Source organism: Pogonomyrmex barbatus, unplaced genomic scaffold (genome assembly GCF_055798465.1).
Source record: "Pogonomyrmex barbatus isolate J1 unplaced genomic scaffold, ASM5579846v1 scaffold2, whole genome shotgun sequence".
Taxonomy (NCBI): domain Eukaryota; kingdom Metazoa; phylum Arthropoda; class Insecta; order Hymenoptera; family Formicidae; genus Pogonomyrmex; species Pogonomyrmex barbatus.
Genome location: NW_028297116.1, coordinates 25,600,265 through 25,613,912, shown reverse-complemented (window position 1 = coordinate 25,613,912; position 13,648 = coordinate 25,600,265). Strand labels below are relative to the sequence as shown.

Below are 13,648 nucleotides of genomic sequence, written 5' to 3'. Positions count from 1 at the left end.
GCGTTCGGATGGAGAACCGCTGCCAGACGTTCGCGGCGTGCGCGTAATCGTTCTCCGACACCGTGTCACCGGTCAACGAGCTAGAACGATTCGCGCGGTGGTAGGCGCGTGTCCTGCAGCTTGTCCGCGCGATCCACGTATTCGTACGGAAAGACACCTTTGCGCGTCAACAAATCAAAATCTTCGTTTGAGACCGTGGAAAATTCGGAACGTAAAATTTTTAATTTTTCTTTCGTTAGAAAAGATGCCAATTTATCAAGGCTGGTATTTAAAAATTTGTACGAATCTATGAACCGCAAGCGTACGCAATTTCGCGAATCTGATCTCTCGGTGGTATCTTGAACGTGTTTTGTAAACGAAATATATTTTTCTTTTGTTATCGGCAGCACGTCGATCCTGCCTTCGAACGCCGTAGCTATTTCCGTGATGATAAAGTGCGCGTCATAACCGGATAAGTTGTGAAATACTATGGGAATGCAATACGAATCTTTATAATGTAGATTACAATTTGAGTGCGCGGGACCACGGTAACGACCGGTAAGATGACAATGATCGCGTACCCGCGTGTCGTCCGACGCAAATGATTTCTCGCAAATGTGACAACGCGTCGCGCTACGATATGCCTCCCACTGCTCTCTCGACAACGTTTCCATGGGGACATTCGCGGATAATAGAATTTTTACTTGATGCGCCAAATCTTCGAGTTGCCGAACGAACCACGCAACGCAATCTTCGTCGCGACGAAATCGATATACCGATAACGCGTCGTCGTACGAGCATCGCACGTAGTATCCGATGCTAAATACCTCGTGCTGCTGGTAGGTGTACGATGCGTCTTCCCTCTCTGCCGGTTCCGTTCGCCGTAGTACGCACTCCAAGTCCGCGTAAACGATGAATGGAAGTCGTTCCTTATTCGTGTGATTCTTGAATTCGAGCCACTTGTCGTCCTCGCTCGGCAGTCGGATGGCGCAATCGTTCATCTTTTCGCAGTCCGTTGTATGTGACTGCAATCTTTCAGACGAACTGAAGTAATGTAGACATCTGCAAACGGAAAATATGATTTTTTAATAAACAATTTTATAAGAGAAATAATAAAATTTGTTAAAATACATACCGGTCGCAAAAGTATTTCTTGCATTTCTTCTTGTTTATTTGCGAGCTCACAAGACGGGACAGATCTTTGATGTACGCAAAGTGTCCCGCGTTGTCGTCACGCGGATCCTGCACGTACAATAGATTTGCGTGTTTCTCCATCTTCCTTGATGTCAGCCGTATCGAGAGAATCTCCTTTTCCTTGATACGTAGACGTTGATTGAGATGTCGTTGAGATGTTCGAACTTCTTAATTTGGTTCAACGTCATCGGAAACGTAATGTCTTGCAAATTTAACACTGTCGTATAATGCGGGTACGACAATTCCCGATTTGTATGTTTTTTGGCCGAATGCAGAGCCGCGACCACCGACCACGCAAAACACGCATTGTCATTGGATCGTACATTGATCACCGCTCGCTTTAACATAATTTCCCGCGGTAATTCGATGTAACATCCCGCGTGCATTGGATTATATTTGTTCACGTTTACAGTCAAATTTAGAATTCGCGACAACGCCCATCCACTGTCGCGTTCTTGGAATTCTTCGAGCGACGCCAACGTGGGTTCGATGACGTGCTGCTCGTACCACTCGTCCACATTTGACACTCGAAAGAGTTCACTATTTTTAGTGTTTATACTTTTGTTCGCGCGTTTATCGCCCGTCACAAATTCGCCGTTAAATGCAGTGTTCACTTTCACACTATCGTGTCTTTGTACAATGTCTCGCACTCGCTCGAGCACTACACCACCAGCGTCTTCTAAAAATTGTCGCGGCTCGATATAGTCCACATTGATCACCGCACCAGTCAATATGTGGCTTTCAAATGCCGTATCGATTTCTCGCCAAACGAGAGATCCATTGTCTCTACTGGTGCTCGCGTACTCACCGCCAACGTGCACGAAACGTCTTTCTAGTTGTACTTTTGCACCCGCGAGTCGCGCGATCCTCGCCACCGCAGATTGTCTATTTGCAATTTGAGTCAAGGACGCTTAACACGGCTAAGTTCCTCGAGTTGTTCGATGCACTCCTCACCTCATCATTGCAACCACGCGAAACACTCCACCAAGGTAGCGACTTGGCTGCACTGCTCCAGCAGCTCGCGTTCCACTCGCTCTAGATGTTCCATATTGCAAAATCGTGATTCTTTTAAATTGTTGTACTGTCTTATTAAAACAATTTTACATTTTTTTACTTTCTTTTTTTCTTTTCTCTATAGCTGCTTTAACTCGAAGCCAGTATATAAGGCGTTGTATTTCCGCCATGTCCGGAGATTGATGGGAATAGAACAACCATATATGATTATCGCTTCTTGGAATTATCTCTGCTACTTTTTGCCGCGAGAGAGGTAGTAATATATTGTATGCGTGTCCTCTATAATGATAATATGTGCACGCTTCCAGAATTATTTCCGCTCTCTCAGAAGGAGCGGAGAAGCAGAGAGTCGAATTGTAGCGTCCCTTAACTCTTGGACGAGAAATCGGGAAATGGGGAGTTGAGGTATAGTGTCTCTTTATAAAATACACCGCCACGTTCACTGGTAGATGAGAGATTGAATCCCATAACGGAGAACTTGTTAATTCTTCCAATGACCTTTCCATATTGTTTTTATATCACATCACACTCTTCCACTTACATATGCCTCATTCACAATGTTGTCTTCTTTCAATTTGTGCAAATTGGGCACATGTTGCATGGCATTATCATACAGACGGACTGTTGGCAATTGGAGCAAAATCGGCTGTTTAGCGCATTGAGAGTATCTATCTCGTGCTTCCTAACGGCATACAATACTCCAATGTCAGTGTCCGCCAGACGAACCATGCATTCGGCACACAGAGTTAGTGCACCACCCGTTGAATAATAAAATTGTATTGAACAATACTTTTTATTATTATTCAACGCAAGGAGTTCCGAACGGGTGACAATTTTTTCTGCATAATCCGTAAGGTCATCACTTTGATCACTTATGTAATTGCTATCGTCAGACAATGCGTGCTCTTCGTCTTCAATATCAATGTCAATATTGTCAATTTCTATTTCTTCTTCATTTTCAAACACTTCGTCCACTATATCCACAAAGTCTTCCTCATCCATATTAAACACATTTTCTATATTCAACACATTATCCATTTTCTCCTATTTTTTTCACACACATTAGACTTCCATCTACTGTGATCCTGCACACCCCATGACCCATTATATATCATCGACAATTTCTTTGTTTAAATCAGAACATCATCATCATAGATCTCCCTAATTTGTTTATAGCAGCCGGAGTATCGGCGCTTTTCTTGACACGCCGCGACACATACGTCGATTTCTACGAAGAGCTATCTTTTCACGGGCTCTTCCTAGAAAACAAAATTTGAACGTCATCGCGCTCCTTTGCGAACATGTCGCTACATGTTTGATTGCAACAATGAAATTCTTAGAAAAAAGGGGGAGGGGAAAGGTGGGGGGATTAACGGTTTGCCATGTCAAAAAATTTACGCGATCAGTCCTCCTCCATCGAGCGATCTGCACGACAAAAAAGGTACTCCGCTCCTCCATCGTTCGAACAACACGCAATGTATTCTGCCAAAGGAAACAGTGCACCGTACAATGGCGAAAAACAAAAGAAGGAATGTAACGCGTAAATTTCACCTGCATTTTTTTTATTTTTTTCTCTTTTTTCAATATTGTGCAGTATTATATATTTAATTTCCACAGTATTTCGGTGGAGCGTCGCGCGGTGCGCTTACTGAGCAGACGTTACACTCTGACGGCTACGGGTTACAAATTTCTGGAAATTGGAATCAACGTTGGTCCACCGAGCTACATGGAGATCACTCTGGGAGATCATCGGGGACAGGAATTGATACTGTCTCTCGAAACGTGGAAGGGACTCTACGAGCAGCGATGGAATATCTATAAATTGCTGCTAAACGATTACAAAGACAATTTTATAAGCGTCGGACCATTAACCGTCAGAATTTGTCTGATGAACGACGTTACACTCGTACGTCTTGAATCTTTGAACGTATGCGTAACGATGATCGAATCGACGTTACGTCGAATGTTTGCTCTGAACGAATGTATCGATGTGACGTTCGATCGACTCGTTAGATTCGTCGATACGATCGATACCAAGTATACGCGATTCTCCAACATCGCGTCTGTTGTAACAGATCCCGAGGAAGTGCCGAACGCGATACGCGATTGCGATATCTTCGATAGACGCCAACTCGTCGATTGCGAGCTGTTAGCTTTAGTTTTTAGTGTATAAGAAAAACACATGTGAATAAAAAAATTTCACACTTAAAAATGTATTCAATTTGTTTAAAAATATAAACATATATAATATGCAAAAAAACATGTATTTCTTTCATTTCTTTCTTCCCCATCATAAAATAATTAGAAAAATAATATTCTCCATAAGAGAGAGAGCCGCAACGGAAGAGATAATACAAGAGAGATATTTATTTTTTACTCGGCGGCGGTGGCGGCGGGCGCGGCGGGCGCGGCGGCGGCGGCGGCGGCGGCGGCGATCCCCCCCCTCCCCCCCTCTGACGTCATGTCCACGCGTCCAATTTTTTATATCATCTTCGTTATTTATCTTTTGGTAATTATTTATCACGATGCTCTGAAGGCATCAATCGTCGACGCTGTTTACATTCAATGGCACTGGGTCGCCCAACACGCGCCGTCCCCCCCTCCCCCCTCCCCGGAGCTCCTCGGTTGCGCACAGTTCCCCCCGCACACCCGCACCCCCCTCAACGCTTCTGGGTTAGAACCCGCCTAGTATACCTACTATTCGTGGGCTGTAAAAACGTTGACTCAGCTAGAGAAACCGCGGTACATTATCTTTGCTCTGCGGTCGAAAGAATAATGTGTTTGAATGTTACGATATTCGATGACTACAAATTGATCAATGTGAAACTTTATTTAAATTCCGAATTTTATCTATACGACGACTTAAATCTAGATTTTAACAAAAATAGATACGCCATCCTCTTTGACATGTATGCACATTTTCATAAATCATATTATAGATACAATTGTTATGAAACGCTTTTCACTGTAGAAACATTTTTGACAAAAGGATTTATTGTAGTCATTGATTGCTCGCGACAAAACGAGTCCATCAAGAGCGCTACTGTAGATGTACGAATAGAATTTGATTCAAAGAAAATATACCGCCGAATATTACGGCTTATTGTCTCATCTTGTACGATCGCGTTGTCGAATATTGCCCATTATCCAATGTAGTGCGTCCATTATCCAATGTAGCGCAAGATTATGCAAATATCCCCTCTTTTTTAATATAAGAAAGGAATAAAAATTCGACGTATTTGTCGATGGAGCGTAGTCTCAAAAGAATTGTTTTTTTGTAATGATCGTTCCAACGTTTGCGGATTTGCAAGGTCGTCGGAAGGAGATTTGTCGTGAAGGAAGTGGCTGTATTGAGAAAGGGAACAATTCTCTCTTATTATATTTTTGCAAGTTCTATACCATGGCATCTCCTTACAAAATCCGACAAATTTTGCGCTTCCTGGTTGATTGCAAATCATCATAGATTGCGATAGGAAAACGGAATGATTCCGTATAGCATGGCGGAATGTTTGATTACAACAGCTGTGATTGACATAGAGGATGAAGCTCTCGTATATGTTAAAGGATGTCAAAAGAAAGAATGGTTGACAAATATGCTCGATGCGAGAGATGATGTCATTATCAAAATTTTGGATATATTTATTATAAAGATTTAGAATTGTTGAATAATCTAGATGTTAGCGATACTTTTCGATGTGTAAAACATTCGAAACATTGCGCGTTACAAAATAAACGGAAGAGAACGAGACTTTTGAATCTGCTTTAAAAGTACTGTTAGAAATTAAAGACCTTATGGCTGATAATAATGTTACATTAATTAATGATGAAGAAGTAATGGCAAATAATCAAAACAAAATCGAAGTGATAGATTTAGTGAATGAAGAAGTGATAGTAGCAAATCAAGAAGAAATTAAAGTGATTGATTTGGTAGATGAAGATAATATTGAGGATGAAGTTATGGACATTGAAGATGAAGATGATGGTGATGATGATGATAATGTTGTTGATGATATTGTTGATGATAATAATGATAACGATGATGATGCAATGAACATTGATAAAGAAGTGCTCGAAGACTCTGATTATAACAGTGATGATACTGACTTTAATATGAGTTTCAAGCATAAACTCTTGAATCAACAATGAAATTAATGCAATAAATGAATTAAGAAGAATCTGCCGCGTTACATTTTACTATTCAGCAAAAAATTCTACTTCGAGATTGTACAGAATATTTTGTGAGAATTAGAGACTTGTATTCGCACATTAATGTTCTTCATATACACGAAATTGACTCTTTTGGTACAATGGAAGGACTATTTTGTATCGAATGTAGAACTTCTATATCAAATAATGTTGTGTGATATGTGTCCTATATGTGTAAATTAAAACTATGAAGCAAAAATAAATGCTACATATAAATTATAAAAGTACATATGAATATTTATTTTAAATTTACAATAATTTTTTAAATTTTAAATAATTTCTTTGTTTTTATTTGTTATAGTCAGTGGAAAAAGAAGACATTATTAACATAAATCTCGCGACGTCAACCCGTGTTTCTAAAAAATATGCAAAGCGTATCATGTATCAGCTGCAAGACGAAGGAGTGTCATCCTCAACCATCAGTAGACTCGATTCATCAAGTAAGTTCAAGTTTCTTCCTTTCAATTCAGCGTCAGCGGTTTCAAGTTGCGCTGCGATAGCGAGTCGCGTGCCGATGCATCATGTCGCGAATAATAATATTACTCATAATAATAAATTTAAATTACTAAGTAATTACTAAGTAATTACTAAATTTAAATTACTAAATAATATTTTTAAAAAATCTCCTTTGAAAAAATAATTAATTTTAAAAATTAAAATTACAAAAAATATCAAGACAAAACGAGATATCTTGGTGGAAAGAGAGAGAACGCTTAAGAAAAAAGGAAGAAAGAGAGAAGAGGAAGGAAGAGAGAAAAAAATGAAAGAGAGAACATGACGGTGGCGGCAGCGGGCGACGAGCGGCGGCGGTGGCGGCGACGGCGGCGGCGGACCCCGCACCCATCGCTTATGGAGTGTCCCGCGTCGCGGAACTCCTCTGTCCCTCTACCCTTCTTGGAGCTCCCGAGTTAGAATCGATCTTATATTGTTACTTATATATAAATTGCTTTAAAAGAATTTAAAATAATTTCTTCCTTAAAGACGGTATCCATGATTCGGATCAAATTACGGATTTCATTTTCTTTTAATATGCCGAACGAGCATGTTCGTTTACATTTGGTTCCTGGAAAAATAATTTAGAGTCATGTTAGTTTATATAATCCACTTCGTGATGGAATGTCTAAGTCTGACGCAATCCGAGAGTATATAAGGGCTATCTAAGGAAAGCCCGCAGAACAGTCAAATTTATTAATTAAAGAGTGCATATCTCCGTAACATCTCCATAACATCTCCGTAACATCTCCGTATCGATAAATTTAAGAAACTTATATTCTGTGTGAATATTAGAGCAGTCAAATTTATTAATTAAAGAGTGCGCATCTCCGTAACATCTCCGTATCGAATAAATTTTCGTTAACTTAGACTCTGTATGAATTTTATTGAGCAAAGAGTGCGCGCTTCCGTAAAATCTCCAGAATACTTTTTGTGAATACCACTGGTTCCCGCTGGGTGTACCCATAACAGGCCTTCTTCAAAGAGTAGAGCCCGTTTGACCACGTTGCAATTGACCACTAGCCATTCAGCATTTAAACAGAAGAAAACCTCTAACCGGCCGCTGTGAGTGGCTGTGATCAATCGCAACATAGTCAAATGGGACGCTCGCTCTTCAAATAGCTTTGCCACGACAATTCTGCAATTTTTCTGTAAGTTATTAATAATCTGTCTGAACTCTGTATCATTCACAAATTAATACGCATTGTAATGCGTCCAATTACTCGAGAAATAGAATAATACACTTAATATGATTGCATGTTTCAAATATTGTACTGAGAATTGAAATTGTACTTTGCATGTATAATAAAAGATTTTAAAACCATTTATCGAGTAATAAATTTTGATCGACCATACTACCCTTATGAAGGATAAATTTCGAAACTAATACAGTTGTATTATGCAAGTTTGCAACTGTTACCGCACCGCAAGATCAATTAATGAATAGAGGAAAATATTACGTTAATATCGAACAGTGAGCATGTTCCCAATACTCCCCTTTTATCCTTAATTACATAAGCTTCTCTCTCTTTCTCTATCTTTTCTTTCTTTTATTACTAGTGTTCTGCGCCAGAGAAGAGAGCGTTTCTCTGATAGTGATCCCCGTGTGTGAGGGAGGTTCACCCTGTCCGCCTTAAGCGTCGATCGTAAGCCGCTTCCTTTCACGAGATAAAGAGATAAATTTCCGTATAAGGGAGCGTTGAGAATGCACTTCAACGTGATGAACTATCGTACTCTGCTTAACTATCCTTAAAAATCTTACATCTAGCATGCTCTGTTCAATTACAAAATTTGTTAATAAATCATATATTCATGACAATGGAAAACAATTAAGATAAGATACTAACTGCATGTCAATTTTTTGTTCAATTGGGAATATTGTGAACAACTTGTCAACTTCTTATGGAACCATTTATCAATTGCTTCATGCTATATGTTCAAGTGAGCATCGACCCATCACTATTAAAATTTAGGAGACAATTCTTTCGGGTGACTAACGCCAGGCGTTATTGAAATTGTGGATAACCTTCTGAAGTCGGGTATTTGGAGGAAATGTCTTTCAATTATAATGTTACGTTGTGACGACTGCACGATTCTTCTCTTTCGGGTATCAGTTATTAGAATTTAATTAAGCGGATAAACGAGAGACACATGTTCCGTTATTCTGTTAAATCGCGACGGTTACGCAACTGATCTCTTCCGGGGGTCGGTTTCTAGAATTCGGCTAAGCGGATAATTCCTATTGTTCTAATCGCGGAAGTACAATGATGTTACATCTTGACGACTGCATGATTCTTCTCTTTCGGATATCAGTTATTAAAATTTAGTTAAGCAGATAAACGGAGACACATGTTCTGTTATGCTGTTAGATCGCGACGGTTACGCAACTGATCTCTTCCGAGGGTCGGTTACTAGAATTTGGCTAAGCGGATAATCCCTATTATTCTAATTGCGGAAGAACAACATGTGTATAGATGTTTTCCTCAACGAAATCATATATATAGTGCTCTTAAAGGTACGGAGCGCGCACTGCTACTTCTTTTTTTCACGCGGTCAGAACAGTTTCAGTCCGTCAGTTTGTCAGTAATTCAATCAGTCGGTGTCAGTCGAAATATATTTTTTCACCAAGTACAAGTGATCAAGTTTCCTGGCGACCGGTTCCACCTTCATCATCTCACAGGTCCCAAGTCTCCGACATTCCAGAATAACAGTAAGTTTGACTACACATAATAAAATTCTCTAATTATAATTTTTTGGGTCTCTTCTCCTTATATTTTCTCATTTCTCCCTTACATCCTTTCTATCCTCTGCCGTTCTCCTTACACTTCTATTCCCTTTTTTTTCTTTTTCTCTTTCTTTCTTTGCTTGGACCGTCGGACCTCTCGGGCTCCCTATGCGTTGTAGAACACTCAGCAGGTTCATGGCCATCGAATAATTCGGGAAATCTATTCTTTTTTTCTCTCCTCTCTTGCAATTTTCTCTTTCCCTTCTTTATTTCTCTCCTCCGTCGGATCTCTCGATTTCCTGAAATATTTCAGAGATAGCTTTAAGGTTTACGACCAATGACATTTCCTTCATAATCCAACTAATCCATTTCTTCTAGTGAGATCTACATCATCTCTCCTTCCGACGCTCAGAAACGAAGGCGAACTCTGAAGAGGCTCCGTTCGCAATAAGCGAACTCGTCGATCAGCCAACTACCTCTCGCCTAGGACATCCGAGTTTTTTACACATGCTGAAGAAACCACAAGTTGTTCCAGCACAAGACCCTATTCATTGTGCATGTCTCCTCCGTCCTATTCCCCGATTAGACCATCCAAATCTGGGTCACCCCCAGATTTCTTCCCAGAGCGCCATGACACAAATTTCCAATATCCAGATTTCCGCACCAAGAAATCCTTGGACGAGTTCTGCGAACTCCGGACTCTTTCCCCTCCTTCCCTAGACCTCACCATCAGAAATCCGACCTCCTCTCCGAAACAACCACACACGGATCAAAATATAGATTTAAATATATAATATAATAAATATTAAACAACATAGGATAAAAATATCAAAATATAGATTAAATATATTAAACAACGTAAGATAAGAATAATTAGAATGTAGACAAACATACAAATATAATCGAATTTGTACACGAAAATTAAATAATACATCTGTAATTTTCTAGAACATTTATATTATATGAATTTCCGTATGTAACACCTTTTTTTTATTATTTTATCAAATGTAAATATACCTTCAGCAAATGTACTTCAACACAAGAAATAATGACGCGGATCTTGTAGTTAGTTAAACTTGTAATTGTTTTTAAAATTATTAATTATATGTAAAATTAAAATTATTTATCGTTTTAGTTATTTCCTCCCTCTTTCATTCCCCGTTATTCCAAAATTCGCACATGGTCCTGTCCCTGGCAAAAGAGATTAAATTCTCTTGCCTAAATTACGGACGCACGTCATGCAGTCGAAGTCATAGCGTTTTTTTCAAGACATTGACTCGCACTCGTGGATCTGCACAGTGCGTCCGACTCGTAGGGACACCTCAGCACGCCCACCTGCGAGAGAGTATTTGGAGCGTCCTTCCTACCTATCCATTTTCAAAAAAAAAATATTTACTTCGGGCTGAACGTAACAATAACGATTCAAGACAATTTCTTGAAGATAATTTGGTAAAGGAACTAATAGTAGGAATTTTATAAAAACGTTTTTGCAAATTACTAAGGAAATTATTGGGTAAATTAAATATGATTTTTCGGTATTTTGACCCTCAAGAGAACCCCGTTAAAATATCTACTCTACCTCGTAAAGATATTTGAAAATTTAAGAAAATTGACATGTACGAAAGTTTCTTTCTTTCAATAGGCTTTAGTTGATTATTTCTTGAAGATTATTTCTTACAATTAAATACATACAATTAAACTTTGCAGACTTAGCTGGCAGTATTAACTGGCCTATGCGGATATAATTAAGCTAAAGATAGCTGATAAATTTATAAATTTATATCAGCAATCAAGGTAAAGATTTATGTCTTTTTATAAAATATAAACTATTCGATTCCTAATTTATTGGCGTATTGGCATAGATGCCACAACCGCGGGCGAGGAATAAATTTACAAGATTTACGGGACCAGGCAGCCAGAAGCCGTGCGGAGTTTAAACGAATTTTCCCAACGCATATATGGATAAGGGAAGAGATAAATCATTTGATCGAAACAGCCCCGAAAGAGATTTTTGCAGACTGTTTGCAGGATTACGTCATTTTTCATACATCTGCATTTGAGTCTCTTCTTACAATAGAGAAGGCAAAAAAGTTTGCTACTCTCGATATCAATTTCGATATCATACCATATCAATTTCGATACCATACCACGAAGAAAATTTCAATGAAACGATTTTTGAATTAATAGAATCCATTTCACCCATCAGCGATTGTGAAACATTAATAACCGAAAATAATCAACAGGATGAAGCTTTGATAAATGAGAACCAACAACGAGATACATCTATTAAAGAAACCAACTTACTAGAAATCGAAAATCTATTAATCCTGGATAGCGTATCACAAGAGCCAATAAGTATTTCCAGATACCGCCCCTTCTCAAGAAATAAATGGATTTTTAGCCGTAATAATAGAAGAAAACAAAATATATACGATGGACAAAGTCATCGACTTTATGTTTATCCGAGATAACAACTTAACCATATTATTCTTATTATATCACTAAGCATTTGCATGTTTAATGAAACTTTAAATTTATGTATCGAAACAAAAGCGTAATCTAAAATACTTTATAAGATCTTAATAAGATAAACAATCTTAATAAGATAAACAAATTAAAGTACTTTAAGTGCTTTGGTACAATAAATTTAAAGTTTTACATCTCGATTAAAGCGCCAAATGATTGATTTCTTCTACACTCCCACTGCGGCTCGTTCACTAGTTCTGGGACATCCTGTACATATATATATGATATAATATATATATATATATATATATATATATATATATATATATATATGATATAATATCATAATATTAAATATTATGATATTAAAATATTTTATCTAACTAAGACTCGTTGCGCCAACATGATTTTGATTTTATTTGAGACGTAAAACTTTAAATTTATTGTACCAAAGCTTAAAGTACTTTAATTTGTTTATCTTATTAAGATTAGTATAAAGCATTTTAAGTTACGCTTCGGTACATAAATTTAAAGTTTCATCATTAAAGATGCAAATGCTTAGTGATATAATAAGAATAATATGATTAAGTTGTTACCCTATATAACATTATACACCCTCTATAATGTTATATACCATATCGTGCGAAAATGCTTTTTTTTTTAATGTCTTCTCGGATGAAGAGAACGGTTAAAGTAGTTTTACATTGGGCCGTCCAACGATGTATTCGATAACTGGTTAAATTCACGTATTCCGTAATAAATCCATTCTGTTAAATGTTTGCCATGGGGAACCCGACCATGAAAAAACGGAACGGAATCATTCTGATTGATTAGCTCCCCACCATGTTTCCTTTCCGTTACTATTCCGTTCCGCTATTTCCTTGTCCATGGGGACCTAGAAACTTTATAAGAAGAGACTCGCCAACTCGTCACGTGACGTTAGTAGACTCTGATTGGCTGGGGTATGGATTGCACATCTGTGCTCCAGGAAACGAAAGATGTTTAATAACCTATTTTGACAGATACATGATATGTATTTAGTTATATTATGGCGAGTCTCTTCTTATAGGATCTCTAGACGCACTCTATGTCTATACTAATAGACATCTATGATAACACATAAGAAAATAAATCATAAACTTTTATTTCTATCCCCCCTCCTTTCCCAATGAAAATGAAAGATTCTGATTGATTCTTTTTCTTATGCGTAATGCAGTATGCGTTAGTTCGGTATATATATATATATATATATATATATATATATATATATATATATATATACAATAGATATTTTATTTTTAAGCCGTAAGAAATTGACCAATCATAGTCAATTATTTTATTCATATTTGATTATGATTGGTCAATTTCTTACTTCTTAAATCTTAAATCACCTATTGTGAATCGACACTTATGCAGAAGTGTATGTTCTGGTCCCAAGATTATGTTGTACGGGAGCGTCCCAGATGCGCTTCATTAAGCTCTGTATAACAACCATTAAATTTTGAACATTAAACATTATTAGAGTGTAATAGATTGTTAATTTTTTTTAACCATTTTTTTTAACCTTCTCTA

General features: G+C 37.9%; 1 pseudogene; it reads right to left on the bottom strand.

Annotated features, from left to right (window-relative positions):
• Positions 1 to 365: 365 nt before the first annotated feature.
• LOC148936847 (uncharacterized) lies at positions 366 to 2,132 on the bottom strand (annotated as a pseudogene).
• Positions 2,133 to 13,648: the final 11,516 nt, after the last annotated feature.